This window comes from Sceloporus occidentalis, unplaced genomic scaffold, assembly GCF_023333645.1.
Source record: "Sceloporus occidentalis isolate IW3139 unplaced genomic scaffold, rSceOcc1.0.p SCAF_41, whole genome shotgun sequence".
Classification (NCBI taxonomy): Eukaryota; Metazoa; Chordata; class Lepidosauria; order Squamata; family Phrynosomatidae; genus Sceloporus; species Sceloporus occidentalis.
Genome location: NW_028317021.1, coordinates 7,677,173 through 7,705,069, shown reverse-complemented (window position 1 = coordinate 7,705,069; position 27,897 = coordinate 7,677,173). Strand labels below are relative to the sequence as shown.

General features: G+C 49.5%; 1 pseudogene across 1 annotated transcript; it reads right to left on the bottom strand.

The window, feature by feature from the left end:
* Positions 1–1,312: 1,312 nt before the first annotated feature.
* LOC149290117 (ankyrin repeat domain-containing protein 13A-like) lies at positions 1,313–27,616 on the bottom strand (annotated as a pseudogene). The gene is made up of 14 exons (XR_016277269.1): positions 26,857–27,616; positions 25,636–25,768; positions 25,352–25,476; positions 23,662–23,707; positions 19,679–19,822; positions 19,318–19,513; positions 18,439–18,505; positions 18,278–18,359; positions 18,089–18,150; positions 11,823–11,953; positions 11,399–11,556; positions 10,224–10,486; positions 1,847–1,917; positions 1,313–1,744 (listed from the first exon to the last, which is right to left on the bottom strand). The product of XR_016277269.1 is annotated as an ankyrin repeat domain-containing protein 13A-like (transcript).
* Positions 27,617–27,897: the final 281 nt, after the last annotated feature.

Genomic DNA, 27,897 nt, shown 5'->3' with positions numbered 1-27,897 from the left:
TATAAATAATTATAAAAACCTGATCTAAATAATTTCAAAGAGAATTAATCTCTTATATCTCCCAAATGTCACCAAAATGTCTCAACAGCGTCTGAAACGGCGTCCTTCGTCGCGGCGCAAAATGTCAGGGATGCTAAGCATGGACGTTTTTAAAAGAGGGATTAAAAAGCCTCTCATTAAAAAAAAAACTTTAAACAGGGAAAATAAAGCATAAGAAATTTAATATAAATCTAAAAAATAAAAATGAATATAAATATAAATAATTAAAAATAAAAATAATAAAGAAAGAAATAGTTAAAATAAATAAAAATAAATAAAATTAATTAAAATAATAAATAAAATAAAAATAAAAATAAATAAAATAACTAAAAATAGTTCAAATAATAATAATAATAATAATAATAATTTTGCAACCATTAAATATGGAAGAAAATGCAAAACACCAGACGCAATAATTTTTTTCGAAAAACGCAACGGCAGTGTTTTTTTTTTTATTTCTGAGAGAAACGATGATCGTTTAATTTTACAAATTCGTCATTACCGATCGTTACGAATTCTTTTTCTTTTATATAATATACAATAGTGCCAACGGACGCCGACGCTGCCAACGCCTTCTTCACGGTGCGCGAAACAGAGGCGATTTTAACAGCGGGGAAAAAAAGGAGTTTAGGGTGAAATTCAGTTTGGGGAAAAAAATTAAAGCTTCATTTTTTAAAAAAAAATTAAAAATAAAAATCGGAAAAATATAACTTTTATATTAATTAATTAGCTAATTAATACCTGTGCAAAATATCGATTTAATTTAATAACAATTTAGTATGTAATATATAATTTGTGTGTGTGTATACATATATATTTAATATATAGAATTTTATATATATAATTAATTTAATATATATAAAAATTTATATGTATATAATTAATTAATTTAAAATATAATAAATATATTCAATTAATAAATTTAACATATTTATATAATATTATATATCTATTAATATACTTATATTTATATTACATTATAAAAATTACAAAAATTATATATATATATATATATATATATATAATTTAATATATAAATATATTAAATTCTTTAATATATATAATATATATTTAAATATATATATATAGATATATTAATATTATATTATATATATTCATAATTATACATATATATATAATAAATCTTTTAAATTTATTAATTGAATATATTTATTATATATTAAATATATATATATATATTTGTATAATATTATATATTAAAAATTAAAATAATTTTATATATATATATATATATAGAGAGAGAGAGAGAGAGAGAGAGAGAGAGAGAGAGAGAGAAGGCAATTCGCAGTGTTGGCTTTCGATCCTGAAAATTCGCAAATAACAACAATAATAGTAGTAGTAGCACTATTACTACTAGTAGTAGGAATAAAGGCTTCGGTGCGCGAAACGGACTCAGCAGTGGTTCCAAACGTTTACTTTGGGCCGGCGTTTGGCATCGGCGGCTATGGCAATGGCGTTGGCGCGGTTTTCCCTGTAGCCCTATTTCTCGGTGAGGGAGAGGTGGAGCACCCTCTGCATTTCCACGTCTTCCTCCTCTTTGCGCCGCCGCTGCGCCTCGCGTTCCTCGCAGACGGACAGCTCTAGGGCCAGGCGCAAATCGCGCTCGAAGCTGGAGGGCAGTGCCACCGCCGCAGTTGCCACCGCGTCGGTCTTGGTGCTCGCCAGGTGGCTTTCCTGCAAATCCCTGCGCGGAAAAGACGAAGAAATACAATTACATTCGCACCCGTTTTTGCCCGTCACCGTCCTCCATATCTGAATCAATGCCTCGATTACGCGCCGCTCTTACCTTTCGTACTGAAGCCTGAGCGCCTGCGCAATTGGGAGGCCGCCTTTCGAATCCGGTGCCAAGGGCTCCTCCTAGGGCAAAAAACACGCATTAAAGGTGCGTTTTGTGCGCATTGTCCATTTTAGGGAAAGACCACAGGGAGGCCACTGTCAACTTTAGGGAAGGACTGCAGGGAGACCACTGTCTACTTTAGGAAATGACTGCAGGGAGGCCACTGTCCACCTTAGGGAATGAGTGCAGGGAGACTACTGTCCACTGCAGTGAAGGACCGCAGGGAGGCCACTATCCACTTTAGGGAATGAGTGCAGGGGGGCCACTGTCCACTTTAGGGAAGGACCGCAGGGAAGCCACTGTCCACTTCAGGGAAGGACCACAGTGAGGCCACTGTTCACTTCAGGGAATGACCGCAGGGAAGCCACTGGCCACTTTAGAGAATGAGCACAGGGAGGCCACTGTCCATTATAGGTAAGGACCGCAGGGAGGTCACTGTCCTGTGTAGGGAAGGACTGCAGGGAGGCCACTATCCATTTTAGAGAATGAGTGCAGGGAGGCCACTGTCCATTTTAGGGAAGGACCGCAGGGAGGCCACTATTCACTTTAGGGAATGAGTGCAGGGAGGCCACTGTCCACTGTAGGGAAGGACTGCAGGGAGGCCACTGTCCACTTTAGGGAGTGAGCGCAGGGAGGCCACTGTCCACTTTAGGGAAAGACTGCAGGGAGGCCACTGTCCACTTTTGGGAATGAGTGCAGGGACGCCACTGTCCTCTGCAGGGAATGACCGCAGGATGGCCACAGTCCACTGTAGGGAAGGACCGCAGGGAGGCCACTGTCCACTTCAGGGAATGAGCGCAGGGAGTACACAGTCCACTTTAGGGAATGAGGTCAGGGAGGGCATTGTCCACTTTAGGGAATGAGTGCAGGGAGGCCACTGTCCACTTCAGGGAATGACCGCAGGGAGGCCACTGTCCACTTCAGGGAATGAGCGCAGGGAGGCCAATGTCCACTTTAGGGAAGGACCGCAGGGAGGCCACTGTCCAAAAATAAGCTTCATTTATATAGCGCTTCATACCGCCTGAGCAGTGTCTAAGCGGTTTACAATTGTAACAATCTGGGTACTAATTTTAGCGACCTTGGAAGGATGCAAGCCTGAGTCGAGATTGAGCCGTTTTGCTGGTCTTGAATTCGCAATCTTGTGCTTTTAAGTAAGTGGCTGCAGTACAGACATTTAACCACTGCACAACCAGGGCTTCCACTTAAGGGAATAAGCGCAGGGTGCCCACTGTCCACTTAAGGGAATGAGCGCAGGGAGGCCACTGTCCACTTAAGGGAAAGAGCGAAGGGAGGCACCTGTCCACTTTAGGGAAGGACCGCAGGGAGGCCACTGTCCACTTTAGGGAAGGACCGCAGGGAGGCCACTGTCCACTTTCGGGAAGGACCGCAGGGAGGCCACTGTCCACTTTAGGGAATGACTGCAGGGAGGCCACTGTCCAACTTAGGGAATGAGGGCAGGGAGGCCACTGTCCGCTTTAGGGAATGACCGCAGGGAGGCCACTGTCCAACTTAGGGAATGAGCGCAGGGAGGCCACTGTCCACTTTACGGAATGAGTTCAGAGGGGGCACTGTCCACTGTAGGGAATGACCGCAGGGAGGCCAATGTCCACTTTAGGGAATGAGCGCAGGGAGGCCACTGTCCACTGTAGGGAATGACCACAGGGAGGCCACAGTCCACCTTAGGGAATGACCACAGGGAGGCCACTGTCCATTTAAGGGAATGAGTGCAGGGAGGCCACTGTCCAATGTAGGGAATGACCGTAGCTAGGCCACTGTCCACTTTAGGGAATGAGCGCAGGGAGGCCACTGTTCACTTTAGGGAAGGACCGAAGGGAGGCCACTGTCCACTGTAGGGAATGACCGCAGGGAGGCCACAGTCCACCTTAGGGAATGACTGCAGGGAGACCACTGTCCATTTAAGGGAATGAGTGCAAGGAGGCGACAGTCCACCTTAGGGAATGAGCTCAGGGAGGCCACTGTCCACTTTAGGGAAGGACCGCAGGGAGGCCACTGTCCACTTTAGGGAAGGACTGCAGGGAGGCCACTGTCCACTTAAGGGAAAGAGCGCAGGGAGGCAACTGTCCACTTTAGGGAAGGACCGCAGGGAGGCCACTGTCCACTTTAGGGAAGGACCGCAGGGAGGCCACTTTCCACTTTAGGGAAGGACCGCAGGGAGGCCACTGTCAACTTCAGGGAATGAGCGCAGTAAGGCCACTGTCAACTTCAGGGAATGACCGCAGGGAGGCTACTGTTCACTTTAGGGAAGGATTGCAAGGAGGCCACTGTCCACTTTAGGGAATGAGTGCAGGGACGGCACTCTCCACTTTAGGGAATGACCGCAGGGAGGCTACTGTTCACTTTAGGGAAGGACTGCAGGAAGGCCACTGTCCACTTTAGGGAATGACCGCAGGGAGGCCACTGCCCACTTTAGGGAATGAGTGCAGGGAGGCCACTGTCTACTTTAGGGAATGAGGTCAGGGAGGCCACTGTCCACTTTAGGGAATGACCGCAGGGAGGCTACTGTTCACTTTAGGGAAGGACTGCAGGAAGCCCACTGTCCACTTTAGGGAATGACCGCAGGGAGGCCACTGCCCACTTTAGGGAATGAATGCAGGGAGCCCACTGTTCACTTCAGGGAATGACCGCAGGGAGGCCAATGTCCACTTTAGGGAAGGACCGCAGGGAGGCCACTGTCCAAAAATAAGCTTCATTTATATAGCGCTTCATACCGCCTGAGCAGTGTCTAAGCGGTTTACAATTGTAACAATCTGGGTACTAATTTTAGCGACCTTGGAAGGATGCAAGCCTGAGTCGAGATTGAGCCGTTTTGCTGGTCTTGAATTCGCAATCTTGTGCTTTTAAGTAAGTGGCTGCAGTACAGACATTTAACCACTGCATCACCAGGGCTTCCACTTAAGGGAATAAGCGCAGGGTGCCCACTGTCCACTTAAGGGAATGAGCGCAGGGAGGCCACTGTCCACTTAAGGGAAAGAGCGCAGGGAGGCAACTGTCCACTTTAGGGAAGGACCGCAGGGAGGCCACTGTCCACTTTAGGGAAGGACCGCAGGGAGGCCACTGTCCACTTTAGGGAATGAGCGCAGGGAGGCCACTGTCCACTTTAGGGAATGACTGCAGGCAGGCCACTGTCCAACTTAGGGAATGAGTGCAGGGAGGCCACTGTCCACTGTAGAGAATGACCACAGGGAGGCCACTGTCCAATGTAGGGAATGACTGCAGCTAGGCCACTGTCCACTTTAGGGAATGAGTGCAGGGAGGCCACTGTCCACTTTAGGGAAGGACCGCAGGGAGGCCACTGTCCACTTTAGGGAATGACCGCAGGGAGGCCACTGTGCAACTTAGGGAATGAGCGCAGGGAGGCCACTGTCCACTTTACGGAATGAGTTCAGGGAGGGCACTGTCCACTGTAGGGAATGACCGCAGGGAGGCCAATGTCCACTTTAGGGAATGAGCGCAGGGAGGCCACTGTCCACTGTAGGAAATGACCACAGGGAGGCCACTGTCCATTTAAGGGAATGAGTGCAGGGAGGCCACAGTCCACCTTAGGGAATGAGCGCAGGGAGGCCACTGTCCACTTTAGGGAATGAGTGAAGGGAGGCCACTGTCCACTTTAGGGAATGAGGTCAGGGAGGGCCTTGTCCACTTTAGGGAATGAGTGCAGGGAGGCCACTGTCCACATTAGGGAATGAGTGCAGGGAGGCCACTGTCCACTTTAGGGAATGAGTGCAGGGAGGCCACTGTCCACTTTAGGGAATGAGGTCAGGGAGGGCATTGTCCACTTTAGGGAATGAGTGCAGGGAGGCCACTGTCCACTTCAGGGAATGACCACAGGGAGGCCAATGTCCACTGTAGGGAAGGACCGCAGGGAGGCTACTGTCCACTGTAAGGAAGGACCGCAGCGAGGCCACTGTCCACTGTAGGGAATGACAGCAGAGAGGCCACTGTCCACTTTAGGGAATGACCGCAGGGAGGCCACTGTCCATTTTAGGGAAGGACCGCAGGGAGGCAACTGTTCACTTTAGGGAAGGACCGCAGGGATTCCACTGTGCACTGTAGGGAATGACGTCCGGGAGGCCTCTGTCCACTTTAGGGAACGACCACACGGAGCCCACTGTTCACTTCAGGGAATGAGCGTAGGGAGGCCACTGTCCACGTTAGGGAATGACCACAGGGAGGCTACTGGCCATTTTAGGGAAGGACCGCAGGGAGGCCACTGTCCACTTTAGGGAATGAGCGCAGGGAGGCCTGTCCACTTTAAGGAAGGACCGCAGGGAGGCCACTGTCCACTGTAGGGAATGACCGCAGGGAGGCCACAGTCCACCTTGGAGAATGACCGCAGGGAGGCCACTGTCCATTTAAGGGAATGAGTGCAGGGAGGCCACTGTCCAATGTAGGGAATGACCGTAGCTAGGCCACTGTCCACTTTAGGGAAGGACCGCAGGGAGGCCACTGTCCACTGTAGGGAATGACCGCAGGGAGGCCACAGTCCACCTAAGAGAATGACCGCAGGGAGGCCACAGTCCACCTTAGGGAATGACCGCTGGGAGGCCACTGTCCATTTAAGGGAATGAGCGCAGGGAGACCACTGTCCACTTTAGGGAATGAGTGCAGGGAGGCAACTGTCCACTTTAGGGAATGAGTGCAGGGAGGCCACTGTCCACTTTAGGGAATGACCGCAGGGAGGCCACTCTCCATTTAAGGGAATGAGTGCAAGGAGGCCACTGTCCACCTTAGGGAATGAGCGCAGGGAGGCCACTGTCCACTTCAGGGAATGACCGCAGGGAGGCCAATGTCCACTTTAGGGAAGGACCGCAGGGAGGCCACTGTCCAAAAATAAGCTTCATTTATATAGCGCTTCATACCGCCTGAGCAGTGTCTAAGCGGTTTACAATTGTAACAATCCGGGTACTAATTTTAGCGACCTTGGAAGGATGCAAGCCTGAGACGAGATTGAGCCGTTTTGCTGGTCTTGAATTCGCAATCTTGTGCTTTTAAGTAAGTGGCTGCAGTACAGACATTTAACCACTGCATCACCAGGGCTTCCACTTAAGGGAATAAGCGCAGGGTGCCCACTGTCCACTTAAGGGAATGAGCACAGGGAGGCCACTGTCCACTTAAGGGAAAGAGCGAAGGGAGGCCACTGTTCAATTTAGGGAAGGACCGCAGGGAGGCCACTGTCCACTTTAGGGAAGGACCGCAGGGAGGCTACTGTTCACTTTAGGGAAGGATTGCAAGGAGGCCACTGTCCACTTTAGGGAATGAGTGCAGGGAGGGCACTCTCCACTTTAGGGAATGAGTGCAGGGAGGCCACTGTCTACTTTAGGGAATGAGGTCAGGGAGGGCATTGTCCACTTTAGGGAAGGAGTGCAGGGAGGGCATTGTCCACTTTATGGAATGAGTGCAGGGAGGCCACTGTCCACTTCATGGAATGACCGCAGGGAGGCCACTGTCCATTTTAGGGAAGGACCGCAGGGAGGCCACTGTTCACTTTAGGGAATGACGTCAGGGAGGCCTCTGTCCACTTTAGGGAACGACCACACGGAGCCCACTGTTCACTTCAGGGAATGAGCGTAGGGAGGCCACTGTCCACGTTAGGGAATGACCACAGGGAGGCTACTGGCCATTTTAGGGAAGGACCGCAGGGAGGCCACTGTCCACTTTAGGGAATGAGCGCAGGGAGGCCTGTCCACTTTAAGGAAGGACCGCAGGGAGGCCACTGTCCACTGTAGGGAATGACCGCAGGGAGGCCACAGTCCACCTTGGAGAATGACCGCAGGGAGGCCATTGTCCATTTAAGGGAATGAGTGCAGGGAGGCCACTGTCCAATGTAGGGAATGACCGTAGCTAGGCCACTGTCCACTTTAGGGAAGGACCGCAGGGAGGCCACTGTCCACTGTAGGGAATGACCGCAGGGAGGCCACAGTCCACCTAAGAGAATGACCGCAGGGAGGCCACAGTCCACCTTAGGGAATGAGTGCAGGGAGGCCACTGTCCACTTTAGGGAATGAGTGCAGGGAGGCCACTGTCCACTTTAGGGAATGACCGCAGGGAGGCCACTCTCCATTTAAGGGAATGAGTGCAAGGAGGCCACTGTCCACCTTAGGGAATGAGCGCAGGGAGGCCACTGTCCACTTTAGGGAAGGACCGCAGGGAGGCCACTGTCCAAAAATAAGCTTCATTTATATAGCGCTTCATACCGCCTGAGCAGTGTCTAAGCGGTTTACAATTGTAACAATCTGGGTACTAATTTTAGCGACCTTGGAAGGATGCAAGCCTGAGTCGAGATTGAGCCGTTTTGCTGGTCTTGAATTCGCAATCTTGTGCTTTTAAGTAAGTGGCTGCAGTACAGACATTTAACCACTGCATCACCAGGGCTTCCACTTAAGGGAATAAGCGCAGGGTGCCCACTGTCCACTTAAGGGAATGAGCGCAGGGAGGCCACTGTCCACTTAAGGGAAAGAGCGAAGGGAGGCCACTGTTCACTTTAGGGAAGGACCGCAGGGAGGCCACTGTCCACTTTAGGGAAGGACCGCAGGGAGGCCACTGTCCACTTTAGGGAATGAGCGCAGGGAGGCCACTGTCCACTTTAAGGAAGGACCGCAGGGAGGCCACTGTCCACTGTAGGGAATGACCGCAGGGAGGCCACAGTCCACCTTAGAGAATGACCGCAGGGAGGCCACTGTCCATTTAAGGGAATGAGTGCAAGGAGGCCACAGTCCACCTTAGGGAATGAGCGCAGGGAGTACACAGTCCACTTTAGGGAATGACCGCAGGGAGGCCACTGTCCACTTTAGGGAAGGACCGCAGGGAGGCCACTGTCCAAAAATAAGCTTCATTTATATAGCGCTTCATACCGCCTGAGCAGTGTCTAAGCGGTTTACAATTGTAACAATCTGGGTACTAATTTTAGCGACCTTGGAAGGATGCAAGCCTGAGTCGAGATTGAGCCGTTTTGCTGGTCTTGAATTCGCAATCTTGTGCTTTTAAGTAAGTGGCTGCAGTACAGACATTTAACCACTGCATCACCAGGGCTTCCACTTAAGGGAATAAGCGCAGGGTGCCCACTGTCCACTTAAGGGAATGAGCGCAGGGAGGCCACTGTCCACTTAAGGGAAAGAGCGAAGGGAGGCCACTGTTCACTTTAGGGAAGGACCGCAGGGAGGCCACTGTCCACTTTAGGGAAGGACCGCAGGGAGGCCACTGTCCACTTTAGGGAATGAGCGCAGGGAGGCCACTGTCCACTTTAAGGAAGGACCGCAGGGAGGCCACTGTCCACTGTAGGGAATGACCGCAGGGAGGCCACAGTCCACCTTAGAGAATGACCGCAGGGAGGCCACTGTCCATTTAAGGGAATGAGTGCAAGGAGGCCACAGTCCACCTTAGGGAATGAGCGCAGGGAGTACACAGTCCACTTTAGGGAATGACCGCAGGGAGGCCACTGTCCATTTTAGGGAAGGACCGCAGGGAGGCCACTGTTTACTTTAGGGAAGGACCGCAGGGATTCCACTGTGCACTGTAGGGAACGACCTCAGGGAGGCCACTGTCCACTTTAGGGAAGGACCGCAGGGAGGCCACTGTCCATTTAAGGGAATGAGTGCAAGGAGGCCACAGTCCACCTTAGGGAATGAGCGCAGGGAGTACACAGTCCACTTTAGGGAATGACCGCAGGGAGGCCACTGTCCATTTTAGGGAAGGACCGCAGGGAGGCCACTGTTTACTTTAGGGAAGGACTGCAGGGATTCCACTGTGCACTGTAGGGAACGACCTCAGGGAGGCCACTGTCCACTTTAGGGAATGACCGCATGGAGCAAACTGTTCACTTCAGGGAATGACCGCAGGGAGGCCACTGTCCACTTTAGGGAATGACCACAGGAAGGCTACTGGCCATTTTAGGGAAGGACCGCAGGGAGGCCACTGTCCACTGTAGGGAAGGGCCACAGGGAGGCCACTGTCCACTCTAGCGAATGACCGCAGGGAGGCCACTGTCCACTGTAGAGAATGACCGCAGGGAGGCCACTGTCCAATGTAGGGAATGACCGCAGCTAGGCCACTGTCCACTTCATTGAATGAGCGCAGGGAGGCCACTGTCCACTTTAGGGAAGGACCGCAGGGAGGCCACTGTCCAACTTAGGGAATGACCGCAGGGAGGCCACTGTCCACTTTAGGGAATGACCGCAGGAAGGCCACTGTCCATTTTAGGGAATGACCGCAGGGAGGCTACTGTCCACTTTAGGGAATTAGTGCAGGGAGGCCACTGTCCACTTTAGGGAATGAGCTCAGGGCTGGTCAGTAGTGTGGAGATACTCACTCCACTCCAGAAGGATTCCCTCATGCTCTGCTGGATGGCGAACTGCATGATGGTGTTGTCTTCATCCTGCACCTGCGTGCTGCAGCCGTCGTCCTGGACACGGTACAACGGCGGGATTTCAAAGACTTACGGGTCGATGGCAAAGGTGGGGGCTGCGGCAGCCGGAGGAGGAACCTGCGCGGACGGCTCCTGAACCGCGGTGCTGCATCCGTTGACATTTCCGAAAGTAATCCGCGCATTGAGTACATGGAACAAGGGTATCTCTATCACGGAGAACAAGGCAAATTAACACCCTAGAAGCCTCTCTAGGAAGCCCTAGCGCAACTCTATGGTCAACATCAGCCAGACACTGATGATAGAGTTGCGTGGAGGAGCTACAAAGGCCTAGTAGAGAGTCCTCTCTAGGTATCTCTAGGTCCTCCATGACAACTCTATGGTCAACGTCTGAGAGACCCTGACTACAGACTTGCGCTGGAGGAGCTAGAAAGGCCTAGCAAAGTGTCCTCTCTAGTTCCTCTTGTCCATCTCTATGGTCAACATCAACCAGACACTGACCATAGAGTTTCCCTGGAGGAGCCACAAAGGCCTATAAGAGTGTTCTCTCTAGGAATCTCTAGGCCTTTCAGTGCTTCTTTTAGTTAAAGCTGACCATAGAGCTGCCATGGAGGAGCTACAAAGGGTTAGTAGAGTGTACTCTCTAGGAATCTAGGCCTTTCAATGCCACTTTTACTTAAAGGTGACCATAGAGTTGCCCTGGAGGAGCTACAAAGGCCTAGCAGAGCATCCTCTCTAGGAATCTCTAGGCCTTTCTGTGCCACTTTTAGTTAAAGTTGACCATAGAGTTGCCCTGGAGGAGGTACAAAGGCCTAGCAGATTGTCCTCTCTAGGAATCTTTAGGGCTTTCAGTGCCACTTTTAGTTAAAGTTGACCATAGAGTTGCCCTGGAGGACTTAGATAATCCTAGAGAACCTATTAATCAAACCTTGAATAATCAAAGCCGCAAATATATAAATATGTATGTGTGTGTGTGTGTGTGTGTGTATCTATATATATATTAAACTGTGTGAAATTTTCGAAACAGTGCAAGATCCCTTCCCGCCCTTAATAACAATTCCTTAATGCCGTCATCAGCAATGTAAACGCACGCGGCACAAAAGAAACGGTGCCGACCGTACCGATTTTGACAGGGAAACCTGGCGGGAAGTCCAAGGTGATGAAGTCTTTCAGCCGCACAAAATGGGCACTGGTGCGCGCCATCAGGTCAACGATGGGGCTGACCTGTTCGACTAGCGACAGCGGGAAGGATTCGGACATCCACAGATTCACCTTGAACCTGGAAGGGGCGAGCGTCCGGACGCGATTATTAGGGTCAAAACGGTTGGAAAAAACGGACTTTTAGGTCCTTCAGTGCGGCATCTCGGTTAAATCTGACCATAGAGTTGCGCTGGAGGACCTAGAGATTCCTAGAGAGGACATATGAATGAAACCAGTGAATACTCTCTAGTTCCTCCAGTGCAACTCTATGGTCAACACCTGAAGTAAGATACGCAAAACCGGGGTGGAAATGGATGCGGAAAGCGACGTGGAACGAGAACTTACTTCTGAGTGTGGATGGTCACTTCCTTCGGCCGGCCGACATTGCGGTCCTTCAGGTCGAAACCAGGGTCGAAGTATTCTTCTGGTGTAATTGCGGTCGGGTTGTTGGTCGTGGCGTATTCCGTTGTGAGATCCTGTCGCGGGCGGAGAAGGGACACGTAAAAACGCGGCGAACGGCACAGGAGGAGCTACAAAGGCCTAGTAGAGTGTCCTCTCTAGGAATCTCTAGCCCAGGGGTAGGCAACCTTTTTGAGCCAGGGGCCGGGTTGCTGTCCCTCAGACAACTGGGGGGGGCCGAAGCCGGGCGGTGGAGCTTCCACCCTCCGGGGGCAGAGCCGCACACCAGGGGTGGAGCTTTCACCGTCTGGGGCAGAGCCGCATGCTGGGGTGGAGCTTCCACCCTCCGGGGGCGGAGCCACACGCTGGGGCGGAGCTTCCAGCCTCTGGGGCACAGCCACATGCTGGGCGGAGCTTCCTCCCTCCGGGGGCGGAGCCGAAAGCCAGGGGCGGAGCTTCCACCAAAGCCCTGCAAGGAGAAGGAGGCGTGTGCCTGGCCTCTCCTCCTCGGTCCCTTCCTTCGGCTGAAGCCCAAAAATAAATAATTAAATATAAGCATAATAATATCAATATTTGCAAGCATGGAAGCTACCAGAAGGCCACAAAGCAGAAGGAAATACATGCAAGAACCCAGGATGGATGACCAAGGAACTTTCAGCCCAGCTAAATTTTAAACGGAACATGTATAAGAAATGGAAAAATGGGGAAATCACCACAGAGGAATTCAAACAAATAGCTAGTAAGTGTAGAGATAAGGTCAGAAAAGCCAAAGCACAGAATGAACTCAGGCTTGCTAGAGAGGTTAAGAACAACAAAAAGGGCTTTTATGGATATGTCTGCAGCAAAAGGAAGAAGAAGGAAACGGAAGAGCCACTGCGTGCAGAAGATGGCAAAATGCTAACAGAGGACAGAGAAAAGGCAGAATTACTCAACACCTTCTTTGCCTCAGTCTTCTCAGAAAATGCAAAGGGAACTCAACCTGAGGATAATGGAGCAGAGGAAAGAAAAGAGGAATTTCAGCACAGAATAAGCAAAGAGATAGTACAGTTTAACCTAAACGAATATAAGTCTCGAGGACCAGATGAACTACATCCAAGGGTATTAAAAGAACTGGCAAATGTAATATCGGAGCCATTGCCAATAATCTTTGAGAAGTCCTGGAGAACAGGAGAAGTGCCAGCAGACTGGAGGAGGGCAAACGTTGTCCCCATCTTCAAAGAGGGGAAGAAAGAGGATCCCAACAATGACCGTCCAGTTAGTCTGACATCGATACCAGGAAAGATTCTAGAGCAGATCATTAAACAAAGAGTCTGTGAACATCTAGAAAGCAATGCCATAATCACAAAAAGTCAACATGGGTTTCAGAGAAAGAAGTCATGCCAGACAAACCTGATCTCTTTCTTTGATAAAATTACCAGCTTGGTAGATGAAGGGAATGCTGTGGATATAGTATATCTTGATTTCAGTAAGGCCTTTGACAAAGATCCCTACGATATTCTTGCAAACAAGCTTATAAAATGTGGGATAGACAAGGCAACTGTTACATGGATTTGTAACTGGTTGACTGGCCGAAGCCAAAGGGTGCTCAACAATGGCTCCTTTTCATCCTGGACAGAAGTGCCCAGTGGGGTCCCACAGGGCTCTGTCCTGGGCCCAGTGCTATTCAACATCTTTATCAATGACTTGGAGGACAAAATTGGGGGCATACTTATCAAATTTGCAGATGACACCAAATTAGGAGGAATAGCTAATACTCCAGAGGACAGGATCAAGATTCAAAATGACCTGAACAGACTAGAAAACTGGGCCACAGCTAACAAAATGAACTTCAACAGGGAGAAATGTAAGGTACTGCACTTAAGGCAGAAAAATAAAATGCACAGATATAGGATGGAGGACACCTGGCTTAAGGAGACAACATGTGAAAGAGATCTAGGAGTCCAGGTAGACCACAAGTTGAACATGAGTCAACAGTGCGATGCAACAGCTAAAAAGGCCAATGCAATTTTAGGCTGCATCAATAAAAGTATAGTCTCTAGATCAACAGAAGTAATAGTGCCACTGTACTCTGCTCTGGTCAGGCCCCACCTGGAATACTGTGTCCAGTTCTGGGCGCCACAATTCAAAAAGGACATTGAGAAACTGGAGCGTGTCCAAAGGAGGGCCACTAAAATGGTGAAGGGTCTGGAAACCTTGCCCTATGAGGAAGGACTCAGGGAGCTGGGGATGTTTAGCCTGGAGAAAAGAAGGTTAAGAAGTGATATGATAGCCCTGTTTAAATACTTGAAGGGATGTGATATTGAGGAGGGAGCAAGCTTGTTTTCTGCTGCTCCAGAGAACAGGACCTGGAACAATGGATGCAAGCTCCAGGAAAAGAGATTCCACCTCAACATTAGGAGGAACTTCCTGACAGTAAGGGCTGTTCGACAGTGGAACACACTCCCTCGAAGTGTAGTGGAGTCTCCCTCCTTGGAGGTCTTTAAGCGGAGGCTGGATGGCCATCTGTCGGGGATCCTTTGATTTGGATTTCCTGCATGGCAGAATGGGGTTGGACTGGATGGCCCTTGAGGTCTCTTCCAACTCTATGATTCTATGATTCTAAACCACAAAGGCACAAGTAGTAGGTGTAGCTTCCGATAACCCCCCTCTTCCAATGAACCAACCTCTCGCGTGGCTGTGACCGTGCAGGCCCATAGCTAGGCCTTTAGGGGCCCTGGGGCAGAAAGTACATTTGGGATCCCTATGTTTTTTAATGTCCCGAGTCCTACTGCACACCGCAGGCACCATCTTGGCACACCACTGTTTACATGGGGTGCGTGTCGATGACGTGGCTCGTGCGGCTCCTTTGGGGTAGGGTTGCCATAATTCTCTACCACCAAACTGGGGAAAATGTAGGAAAAATATTATTATTATTATTATTATTATTATTATTATTATTATTATGCCTCTCTCTTATGGATCGAGGCGGTTTCCATAAAATAATCCATAACAGTTACATCAAACAAAAATCATAAAATCACAGTGTCCAACCCAAAATTTGTAGGACAAAATTTAAACCAAAATGTAGGTCAAATGTTGGACAAAATTTACCCCCAAAAGTGGGGCATTCGATAAAAATGGAGGACATAACCAACCAAAAGCTAAAAACATTAACAGTTTTTTTTAAAGAAAACATTAATATAAATCTTTATGTTATAGAGATCTTGTTGCACCTGTGAGACTAAATGCATCTCAGGAAGCAGGCTTTTGGAAAGCTCATGCTGCCAACTTCTTTCTTTCAAATAATAATAAAACTGAATTCAAAGACATGGAGATTTTGGCTCACCTCTGAGGTTAAATGCATCTCAGGAAGCGCAGCATGAGGCAGTTGTGGAGGAGGACCAGGGTTCAATCCCTTGCTTGGGCATTAAAAAACCCCACTGGGCTAGTCACACTCTCTCAGCCTTAAGGGAAGGTGAAGGCAAACCCCCTCTGAACAAAGATTCCAAAAAAACCTTTGAGACAGTCACACACTCTCAGCCTCAGAAGAAGGCAAAGGTAAACCCTCTCTGAACAAACCTCCCAAGAAAACCCCTTGAAGGCACATGCACACACACACACACACACACACACACACACACACACACACACACACTTGCACACACCCAAATCACACTGTCTCAGCCTCAGAGGAAGGCAATAGCAAAGCTTGCCACTAAAACCACCTGATGATGAAATGACAACACAGGAGGTGCCCGACCCTTGGGAAGAGTCTCCCCAGGGGTCTTGTTGGAGGGAGCCACCTTGGGGCAAAGTGGGGGGGGGGGGAGAAGAGCAGGGCCCCAACAGACGGGAGGGCTCTGGGCCTCCTCTAGCCAGGGCCCGATGGCACCCACCCAAGGCAAGCCCCAGAAAACCCTCCACGCTCCAGCACACATACACACCATGGGAGGAGAGGGGGGAGGAAGAGGAGGAGGAAGAAGAAGAGAAGGGGGAAAAGGAGAAAGGGGGAAAGGAGGAGAAAGGAGAGCATCAGGAGGAGGAAGGCAAAAGAGAAAGGAGGAAAAGAAGAAAGGAGGAGAAGAAGGAGAGGAGGAGGAGAGGAGGACCAAGAAAACCCCAGGATAGGGTTGCCTTGGTCCAAAACAACTTGAAGGCACACAACAACAACAACAACAACAACAACAAAGGAAGGAGTTGCTGGAGCTTGGCTTCAAGAGACACCATCTCCCTCCCTCCCTCTCTCCCCAAGGGGCTCTCCTCCTCTTCCATTCCTCTTCCTTCAAGGGCACATCCTCCTCGAGCTGCAGCGAGGCCAGAAGGGTGGCAGCACTATGAGCCTCCACCAGTGCCTCAGCCATATTTCTCCCCCAGCCCAGGTCAGCCACGTGCAGCAGCCAGCAGCAGCTCCCTCCGGCTTCCTCCTGGCGGCTGCGATGGTGGTCTTTCTTTCTTTCTTTCTTTCTTTCTTTCTTTCTTTCTTTCTCTTTCCCTCTCTCTGCCTCCTCCTCCTCCTTCCCCCCCCCACTCTTCCATTTATAGGGGGGAGGCGGAGGGCGGAGCCAGGAGGGCGGAGGGCAGAGCCAGGAGAGCAGAGCCAGGAGGGAGAAGGGCGGGGCCAGGAGGGAGGAGGGAAGAGAGAGGAGGGAGGGGGAGGAGGAGGGCGGCGCCCATTCGGAGGCCCAGTGTGGTCCTGGAGCCCTCGAACATGGCTCCAGTGAGCGCACCCGGTCTCCTAGATGGGCGCTGCCATTTTGTTCTTTAAAATGGCAGCGAAGACTCACGCGACCTTTCTCGTCACACGAGACTTCGCCGCCATTTTAAAGAACAAAATGGCGCCTGGAGCGGCAGCAATCGGTGGTGCAATCGGCGGCAGAAGAGAGCAGGGGCTGGTCCTGGTGCTTCTGCGGGCCGGATCCGGCCTGCGGGCCACAGGTTGCCGACCCATGCTATAGACCTTTCAGTGCCACTTTGAGTTGAGTTGACCACAGAGTTGCCCTTTAGGAGCTACAAAGGCCTAGTAGAGTGTCCTCTCTAGGAATCTCTAGGCCTTTCAGTGCCACTTTTAGTAAAGGTTGACCACAGAGTTGCCCTGGAGGAGCTACAAAGGCCAAGCAGAGCATCTTCTATAGACATCTCTAGACCTTTCAGTGCCACTTTTAGTTAAGGGTGACCATAGAGTTGCCCTGGAGGAGCTACAAAGGCCTAGCAGAGCGTCCTCTCTAGGAATCTCTAGGCCAGTGATGGCGAACCTTTTTCAGTTCCCGTGCTGGGGGCGGGGCTTCTACCCCCAGGATGGGGGCTGGGTGCCTGGGCGGGGCTTCTGCCCTCCAGGGGTGGGGCTTCCATCCCCTTTTCAGAGGGAGGGAGCCTCTGGCTCCTCCCCCGGCATTTGCCAGCCCCTGAGGATCCCTTCTGTGGCCGTCAGAGGCCGGCAAAAGGGCCCTCGCCCTTCCTTCGCCCACCACGAAAGGGCTCCGTGGAGCCCTTTCGCGGCGAGAGAAGGGAAGCCGGGAGGAGGAGGAGGCTGGGCACACGTCCCAGCCCCCTCCTCCTCAGCCTTCACTCACCAGGATAGGGCTCCGTGGAGCCCCTCCACGGCGAGCGAAGGGAAGCCGGGAGGAGGAGGAGGCTGGGCACGCGTCCCAGCCCCCTTCTCCTCGGCCTTCACTCAGTGCGAAAGGGCTCCATGGAGCCCTTTTGAGCGGAGCGAAGGGAATCCGGGAGGGAAGAGGCCTGGGAGGAGGAGACAGAGGCGCACGCACCACTGTCTCCTCCTCCCAGGCGCCATTTTCTGGCTTCCCGCTCACTCAGAGAGACAGCGGGAGGCCCAAAAATGGTAGGGAGGAGGCGGAAGGGGCACGCACCCGTTCTGCCTTCTCCCTCACCCCATGCCTGGCGAAATCGCACCGCGTGCCACCCGTGGCACGCATGCAACGCGTTCACCACCACGGCTCTAGGCCTTTCAATGCCACTTTTAGTTAAAGCTGACCATAGAGTTGCCCTGGAGGAGCTACAAAGGCCTAGCAGAGCATCCTCTCTAGGAATCTCTATGACTTTCAGTGATACTTTTAGTTAAATCTGACCATAGAGTTGCCCTGGAGGAGCTACAAAGGCCTAGCAGAGCGTCCTCTCTAGGAATCTCTAGGCCTTTCAGTGCCACTTTTAGTTAAAGCTGACCATAGAGTTGCCCTGGAGGAGCTACAAAGGCCTAGCAAAGACCTCCTACTCACCTGCTGTGCTCCATACTCATGCTCTATGGTTCCCAGAAAGGATTCAAGGGGGTTCCAATCCGCTGTGAGAAAAGGAAAATGGCAGGGAAAAGGCGCACGTTAGCTGCTGCAATCTGTCCGCCTGCGCAAAAATTTCCCTAAGTCAGACATAATAAAGGTATTGTTAAGGTGTTGTTAAATCCAGATTACCTTTGTACCTCCTCTTCTCCTCCTCCGTCAGGTGCTCCGTCCGAATCCTGGTCACTACGTTCAAATTGTTGGCGGTGTAAACCTTGAGTAAAGAGAACGATGACAGATGAGACCCAGCTCTAGATACATCGCCGAACCATAGAGTTTTATCTGTGCCTCACCTTGGCTTCATAACCATTGACCACTTCGCTCCTCTCCGTCTTCCAGAACCAGAAGCCGGATGTATCTCTACAACAGAGAGAAAGAGCTTTGTAAAGGACTCCTAGAGTCAGAAGGGACTACTAAGAGCCATAGAGTCCAACCGTCCTTCTGCCTTGCAGGAATACATAGGATCCTAGAGTCAGAAGGGAGTACTAAGGGCCACAGAGTCCAACCCTCCTTCTGCCATGCAGGAATACATAGAATCCTAGAGTCAGAAGGGACTACTAAGGGCCATAGCCATATAGTCCAACCCTCCTTCTGCCATGCAGGAACACATAGGATCCCAGAGTCGGAAGGGACTACTAAGGGCCATACAGTCCAACCCTCCTTCTGCCATGCAGAAACACATAGGATCCTAGAGTCAGAAGGGACTACTAAGGGCCATAGAGTCCAACCCTCCTTCTGCCATGCAGGAATACATAGGATCCTAGAGTCAGAAGGGACTACTAAGGACTATATAGTCCAACCCTCCTTCTGCCATGCAGGAATATGTAGGATCCTAGAGTCGGAAGGGGCTACTAAGGGCCATAGCCATATAGTCCAACCCTCCTTCTGCCATGCAGGAACACATAGGATCCCAGAGTCGGAAGGGACTACTAAGGGCCATACAGTCCAACCCTCCTTCTGCCATGCAGGAATACATAGAACACTAGAGTCAGAAGGGACTACTAAGGCCCCTATAGTCCAACCCTCCTTCTGCCATGCAGGAATACATAGGATCCTAGAGTCAGAAGGGACTACTAAGGGCCATATAGTCCAACCCTCCTTCTGCCATGCAAGAATGCATACAACACTAGGGTTGTAAGGGAGTACTAAGGGCCATAGAGTCCAGTCCTGACCTTTCAAAGGACGAATTCCTGGTGTCCAGGCAAGCGCTGATGACCGGGGAGGTCAGACACCGTTCCACCAACTTCGTCTTTGGCATCCTGGCGTCCAAAGTCAGGCGCTCCATCTTCCGCGTGATTTCGAAGCGCTCTATGGCGACCAGCCTCTCGTTGTGGTTCACCTCGATCAGCTCTGCCCAGCTCCCCATGTCTGGAGGGACGCAAAGACAACCTCCTTGGACACTTGACCGCTACTTTGCATTTTTGTAAATCGCGATTCTGAGAAAACGCGCGACGCAGTAGCGCTGGAGGACTCAAAAGAGGCTCCTAGGGAGGATGCATGATTCGAAACCTGCACTTAACGGCGGCTGCTCACCTCCTCCGCGGAAAATCAAGCTGCGCCTCCCTCGCTCCCAGCTCATGTTCTTGAACCCGAGCAATGTCATGTCAACCCTCAGCTTGGCGCCGCTCTTCCAGACACGGCAGACGTCGCCGGGGCAGACCCTGGAGACCAGCGGCACTTTTACAGAGACGGAGAGGAGAAGGGGAAATGAATAGGGATTCATAGAGAGGACACTTCTAGGTCCTCTGGCGCAATTCTGGCACACCTTGACCATAGAGTTGTACTGGAGGACCTGGAGATTCCTAGAGAGGACACTTCTCTGGGCATTTGTAGGTCCTCCAGTGCAATTCTGGCAGATCTTGACCATAGAGTTGCAATGGAAGACATGGAGATTCCTAGAGAGGACACTTGTCTAGCCATTTGTAGGTTCTCTACTGCAATTCTGGCAGTTATTGACCATAGAGTTGAACTGGAGGACCTGGAGATTCCTAGAGAGGACACTTGTATAGCCATTTGTAGATCCTCCGGCACAACTCTATGGAAATACGGGGAAATATGGATCGTATATGTAACATAAAACGGAGCGTTGGACTTACCTGAGAGACGTTCCTTTCCAGCAGAGAAGGTCCGAGCATCCTGACTTCGGGTGGCTCCGCCCACGAGGCTCCTGATAGGCAGGTAGAAAACAAAAGAGACACTCGGGGCCTAGCCCCGCCCCTGCGGGCGGAGCAACCCCAGAGAACCCCAGTCGGTTACCAGCTGAGGAGAAACTGGTCAAACTGTAAGGAGAAAAAGAAAAGGTCGCCCACCCGCGCCAGTAGGCAAGTTAGGGTAGGGAGGATGCTCGGACCTTCTCTGCTGGAAAGGAACATCTCTCAGGTAAGTCCAACGCTCCGTTTCCCAGCAGAGAAGGGGCGAGCATCCTGACTTCAGGATGTACAAAAGCAGGCCCAAGAATTAGGGCGGGCCGACTGGTGCAGAAGGCGACTCAGACACCACCTGCTGTAACACCCTCCGGCCGAAGGCTGCCTCGGCTGACTGGAACAGGTCAAGCTTGTAGTGCCCGACGAAGGTAGAAGGGGACTTCCAGGTGGCTGCTCTGCAAATCTCGGACAACGAGGCATTGGTGGCCAGCGCCGCCGAAGTAGCCGCACTCCTGGTTGAGTGTGCTGTGATACCCCCTGGTGGTTGTAAGTTTAATGATTTGTAGCAGAGGACGATGCACTCTCTAATCCACCTGGCCAGGGTCGAGACTGACACCTTTTTACCCTTGGAATTAGGCCTAAAGGATATAAACAGGGCCTCCGATTTTCTGAAGGCTGTCGTCCTCTTGAGATAGATCTTTATGGCCTTGCGCACGTCGAGTGTATGCCAGCTCTTCTCCAAGTCTCTGGAGGGTCGCGGGCAGAAGGAAGGGAGCACAATGTCCTGGGACATGTGGAAGACAAAGTTGACCTTAGGGACAAAGGTTGGGTCAGGTCTCAGGAGGACTGAGTCTGGCCTGATGATGCACAACTCGTTGCGGACTGAGAGGGCGCCTATCTCGGAGACTCGCCTTGCCGAGGTGAGCACCGTCAGCATTAATGTCTTGAGGGTCAGGAACTTGAGGGGCACTTCCCTCAAAGGCTCAAAGGGGTGAACAGTCAAAGCCTTAAGGATCTTGTGGAGCTACCAGGACGGGAACCGATGTTTGGTTGGGGGTGCCCTATTGGCGTCCCCTTTGAGCAATCTGCGGATATGGGGATGCAGGGCTATCCTTGCCACGTCTTCATGGGGAAGGATGGAGGTGATGGCTGCCACCTGTCTCCTTATGGTATTAGGCCGAAGCCCCTGGAGAAATCCGTCCTGGAGAAACTGAAGGACAGTAGGGACTGAGACGTTGATGAAATCTTTGTTCTTGCGTTTACACCATCTTTTAAATGCCCTGAAGGTGTATTCGTAAATCCTAAGAGTGGACTGACGCCTAGATGCCAGGATTGATTCTATCACCTCTGAAGAGTAGCCGTAGCCGTTCAGCATGTGGCGTTCAATTTCCAGGCGTGAAGCCGTAGCCAGGTTGGGTCTGGATGGTGGACCTGCCCCTGGGCTAGGAGGTCTGACCTGGCTGGTAGGGGCAGACTCTGGGTTGCCATGCTGAGGATTTCGGAGAACCAGGGTCGCTGGGGCCACTAGTAGGACCTGAGCTCGGGTCCTGCGAATTCTGGCCAGCAGTTTGGCGAGTAGAGGAGTAGGCGGGAACGCGTAGAGCAGTCCTTCCGGCCAGGGACAATTGAGAGCGTCTACGTCTTCGGCCCCCTCTGTCCGGAACCTGGAGAAGAACCTGGGTGTCTTGGCGTTGGCTGGGGAGGCAAAAAGATCCAGTACTGGCTTGCCGAGCCTGTCTGTTATGGCCTGAAAAATCTCTGGATGTAGGCTCCACTCTCCCTGGTCTATGTCCATCCGGCTTAGCCAGTTGGCTTTGGAGTTTAGGGATCCTTGAAGGTGTTCGGCCTCCAGGGCCGTGAGGTTGGCCTCGGCCCAGCTCAGAAGGGACTGAGCTTCAAGCATCAGGGACCAGGACCTGGTTCCTCCCTGACGATTGACGTGAGCCTTTGCAGTGATGTTGTCCATTCTTATGAGGACAGGTCTGTGGCGAATCCTCTGGTTGAAGGCACGGAGGGCTAGGCGAATCGCTCACAGTTCCAGCCAGTTGATGCTGTGGGCCTGTTCCACTGGGCTCCAGCGGCCTTGGGCTAACTGTGTCCCGCAGACAGCCCCCCATCCGCGGAGACTGGCGTCCGTAGTTATCTGGACCCTGGGGGGTTTCCAGATCGGAAGACTGTGGTGGATTGCTTCGGACATCCACCAACGAAGGGACTGGCGCACCTTGCTGGAAAAGTAAATCCTCTTGGGCCTCTTGAGGGCGATGGCTCGCTGGTGGGGCAGGAGAAGCCACTGCAATGGCCTGGCGTGGAATCTCGCCCACGGCAGGCACGGGATGGCCGCAATCATGAGACCCTGCAGGTGAGCCAGGAGTTGGAGACCGGCTCGCGGGGCTGAGAGGGCCTTCGATATGGCCTCTTGAATGGAACGGATCCGGTCCGGAGGTAGCCGTACCGTGCCTGACTGAGTGTCTATGAGGGCTCCCAGGTGGTGGATGTGTTGGTTTGGAACAAGGGTGCTCTTTTCCAAGTTTATCAGGAATCCGTGCTCCTGCAGAGACGCGAGGATCTGGTTGGTGTCGAGAAATCCCTGACTTCTGGAGGATGACCGGATCAACAGGTCGTCGAGGTAAGGGTAGATGTGGAGCCGGAGTCTCCTCCAATGAGCGACCAACACTACCATGACCTTGGTGAAGACCCTGGGAGCTGAGGCCAGACCAAAGGGAAGTGCACGGTATTGGAAATGTCGGTTGCCATATCTGAAGCGGAGGAAACGCTGCGAGGAGGGGTGAATCAAAATGTGTAGATAAGCGTCCCGTAAGTCCAGTGAGGAAAGAAAGTCTCCGGGTTGGAGGCTGTCCAGGATGGTCCTTAGAGTCTCCATCCTGAACTTCTTCTTGAAGATAAACCGGTTGACACCCCTGGGGTTCAGGATGGCCCTCCAGGAACCATTTTTCTTTGGGATGAGGAAGATAGTTGAGTAGCACCCCTGGCTTTTCTCTTCTGTGGGCACCGGCTCGATGGCGTGGATGGCCAGAAGGAGAAAGAGAGAAGGGAAGAGCCAGGCGAGTCCAGGGGAGCTAAGAATTCCAATTCTAGGAAGCAAAGCAGAGATCTGTCCTACCAGGAGCGAGGCAGGAAGAACACTGGGGTTCTCTGGGGTTGCTCCGCCCGCAGGGGCGGGGCTAGGCCCTGATTGTCTCTTGTTTTCTACCTGCCTATCAGGAGCCTCGTGGGCGGAGCCACCCAAAGTCAGGATGCTCACCCCTTCTCTGCAGGGAAACAAGAGAGTTTTGCGCAGAAAGCCAACCCCCGGCGCGGAAAAACGCCGTAAAAATGGCGCCAAAGGGAAAAGGAAGTCAAGTTTCGGCTTACCCCAGCTGGTGAATTCCCACTTCATCTCTACATAAAAATCCGGGGTCTTGAGGAAACAAAAGAATTAAAATCCTTAATTAAAATTAAATTAACTAAATTAAATTTAAATTAATTAAATGTAAATTTAAATTCACTTTTCAATTAAATATAAATGAATTAAAATTAAATTTCATTTAAAATTACATTACATTTAATTAAAATTCAATTAAAATTAAATTTAATTAAAATTTAATTTACTTGAAATAAAAAAAATTTAAATTAATTAAATTTTTATTTAAATTTACTTTTAATTTCTTTTAAATTAAATTTAATTAAAATTAAAATTAAATTAAAATTACATTAAATTAAAATTAAAATGTTTACATTTAAATGTAAATTATTAATTAACAATAAATTAATTAAAAGAATCACAGCGTCCAAAGGACATAGCATGTCATATTCAAGGAAAAGGAAAGGGATACTTGAATAAAATTGCTTTTTTTATTCAAGATTTATTAGTTTTTAACTTTGTAGATTTTAAACATTGCATTTCTACTTTTAAAAATATTTTTAACGATTTGAATTATACTATTTTAATCGTTTTTTGTTTTAATCGTTGTGTTCTAAATAGTCTGTTAGCCGCCTACATTGGGTCCCACTTTGGGAGAAAGGTGGGATAAAAATAAACAAACAAATAAATAATAAATAATAAAATCGGTTTTATTGTGTTTTAATGTGGTGATTTTTAAATTAGTTGTATAGGTTTTCATAAGCGTTTTTATTCTGTTTGTTGTGGGTCCTATTTGTTATAAAGCGGATCATAGAATCATAGAATCATAGAGTTGGAAGAGACCGCCAGGGCCATCCAGTCCAACCCCCTGCCATGCAGGAAATCCAAATCAAAGCCTTCCCGACAGATGGCCATCTAGCCTCTGCTTAAAGACCTCCAAGGAAGGAGACTCCACTACACTTCGAGGGAGTGTGTTCCTCTGTCGAATAGCCCTTACTCTCAGGAAGTTCCTCCTAATGTTGAGGTGGAATCTCTTTTCCTGTAGCTTGCAGGATAAATAAAGCTAATAAATTAGACAATTAATTTTATGTTTTATAATTTTAATTTAGATTTTAATTTAGATATATATATATATTTAAATTTAAAAAATGGAGCCTGTGGAATTTAATTTAATTCAGATTTAATTTAAATTTTATTTTATTTGAATTTAATTTTAATTTTAATTAATTTTAATTAAAATTTAAATTAAATTAATTAAAATTCAATTCAATTGAAATAAAATACAATTAATAATTTAAAGTAATTAAATTTAAATTAATTTATTTTAAAATTCAATTTAAATTAATTTAATTTAATTTTAATTTTAATTAATTTAATTTAAATTAAATTTAAATTTATTTAATTTAAAATTTCATTTCATTTCATTTTAATTACAAAATAAATTGGTTTATTTTTTAAATAATAAATCATTTCAATTTTAAAAAATCATTTTAATAGTTTTTTACCGCGGCGTTTTTTAAATGAGTCGCAATGGCTTTTCGTAAGCACTTTTAATTCGTTCGTTACGGGAGCCATCTTGGGAGAAACGCTGCTTATAAATTAAAAAAATTAAATTAATGTCTAATTAATTAATTAAAAAGAGTAAGCCGCTCTGATTGCCAAAACAGCGATGGGTAAATTGTGCCCGTGCCTCCATCTTACCTGGTTAATTTTCTGGAGCAGTTCTGGGACTCCTCCGAGCGTCGCGGATGTCTGGCGGTAATCGCGGTGTTGGAGGACCATGTGGACCATTTCCAGGTCGCCAGTACTGACCGCTTCGTGGAGGACTGGAGGACAGAGAATACGGCAGTCAATCCACGTACGCTGGGGCGAAATTTAAAAGGAACGCTATCCTTTTTGCCTCTCTAGGAATCTCCAGCACAACTCTATGGTCAACCTTAATTAAAGGTGGCACTGAAAGGTCTAGAGATTCCTAGAGAGGATACCTGTCCATCCTTGCGCGTTCTCCTTCGTGACATCGGCCTCGTGGCACAGGAGGACCCTGGTGGACTCGATGTGCCCCAAAGAGACCGCCACGTGGAGAGGGGTGCGTCCGCGGGGCTCCCTCCGCTCAGTGTCCTGCGACAAAGGCAAAAAAACCTGCGTCAGAGCAAAACGCCGCAATCACGTTTACCCCCCAAGATGGACAGCAGAAACGCCAATGGTGGCAAAGGCATCGCGGCATCATTTGCGCATCGATCCCGTAACGCAGACACACGGAGGCAGGCAACCTGCGAGTTGGACTGACCGACTGACCGGTCTGTGTCCGAAGGATGACCACTACTACTGACCGCGATGAGGAAATGTTCAACTACACACAACATACAAATATATACAATCCTTTTACAAAGCCAGCTTTGTAAAAACGTTGGGCGATGCTATGGAAACATATACGCCTACTATAGGTTTACACCAAGGAGGAGGGTGATTGCTCTTAGCGGCATGAACGCAAGCCATAAAGAGAACTACAAGCATGCGATAACCCTCTAAAACACATATACGCGCACCTTACCTTTTACTATAGCTTTACACACAACTGAAACGGAAGAGTAGCTATCACTGCGAGGAAAGAGCGCGTAAAGTTATATCCTACTACGACGGTATCTTCATTTACTCTTCGTTTGGACTACAATGCCCAGCTAAGTTGGCGATACTAAGGGTTGGAGTCTAACGATAATCAATTTACTACGCAGAGTAAGTTAGAGAGTGGGAGAAGTGCGTAACAAACATGGCAGGTATTCACCGCTTTGATTGTTCGCAGGTTTTGAATGACAGTATGTCCTCTCTAGGAATATTTACATATATAATTTGATATCATTTTATATTTTAATTTGATATAATAAAATGTATATTATATAAAAATAATATAAATATATACTGTATAGTATATGCAACCATAGAGTTGCACTAGAAATTCCTAGGCAGTCCCCTAAAACCTTTCTGAGGTCCTCCAACACAACTCTATGGTCAACTTCTTCCGGAGGCTGACCATAGAGTTCCTCTAGAGATCCCTAGACATTCCCCTAAACATTTCTTTAGGTCCTCCAACACTATTCTATGGCGAACTTCCTGATCACAGAGTTCTGCTGGAGGATCTAGAAATTCCTAGACCGGCGTAATTTTTGAAAATGGATATTTATTTGTGGTTTTTAAACCATTTAATTTACCTGTCCCTCCAGGAGTTTTTCCAGCCGCCGGAAGTCGTTATTCCAGACCGCGCGGTGCAAAGGGAACGTCTCACTGCCGCCACTGCCGTTGAGGGGAGCGGCCATGTTGGGCGCCCCTAAAAAAGGTCACTTGTTGCAAAATATGGGGGAGCCCACCCCCCAAAGTACCCTAATTGTAGGGAGATATGTTCTAATAATGAGGACCCACCCAATGCTATCCTATGGGGAGCCCCCAAGTATCCTAAATATGAGGAGCCTCCACAATGTATCCTATAGGAAGCCCATAATGGGGGTCTTCCTCACTCCTTGACCCCCAATTCCTTGCCCCCTCCCCAAATATGGGGGTCTGGTGGCACCCCTCACCAAAATGGCACCCGTTTCTCCCCACTGCCCCCTAAATTTCAACCTTTTGGGGTACAAATTCAGCCCCTCAAACTTTTCTTAACCCTCCCCCCCCAATAGGTTTCCAACTTTGGGGGAGACCCTTTCCTCTCCCTGTCCACCCTTAGACCTTTCACCTTTGACCCCCTCTTCCTCCTCCTGGCCCCTTCCTCTTCTTTCTTCGCCCCCCCAACTCCATGGGGAGTCTCTCTCTTCCTTCTTTCTTTCCTCTTTTTTTCCTCCCCTATTTCCCTTTTTTTATCCTCTCAGCGGCTTCCTCCTCTTCCTACCAATCTCACTGTTTTGAAGCCGCAGCGGCCATTTTGAATGAGGGCACGGCGCAGCACCACTTTCATGGCCATTTTAACTAAGGGCAACAAGGAGGGGCTGCCAGCTAGGGAAAGGACGCTTCCCGATAGGCCTCTGTGACGCGTAATAGTGACGTAGTTGTCTTCACGCAATGACAGCGGCCATTTTGAAAGAGGGCAACGAACGCTTTAATAACCTAGAGCCCCCGCCATTTTGAAAGAGGGCGACGCTTTAATAATAACATAGAGCCGACCGCCATTTTGAAAGAGGGCAGCTCCATACTTTTAAGCATTCAAATTAAACAAAACTAAACACTTTCCCCTTTAATTAGACACTAATTTGGTCCCTCTA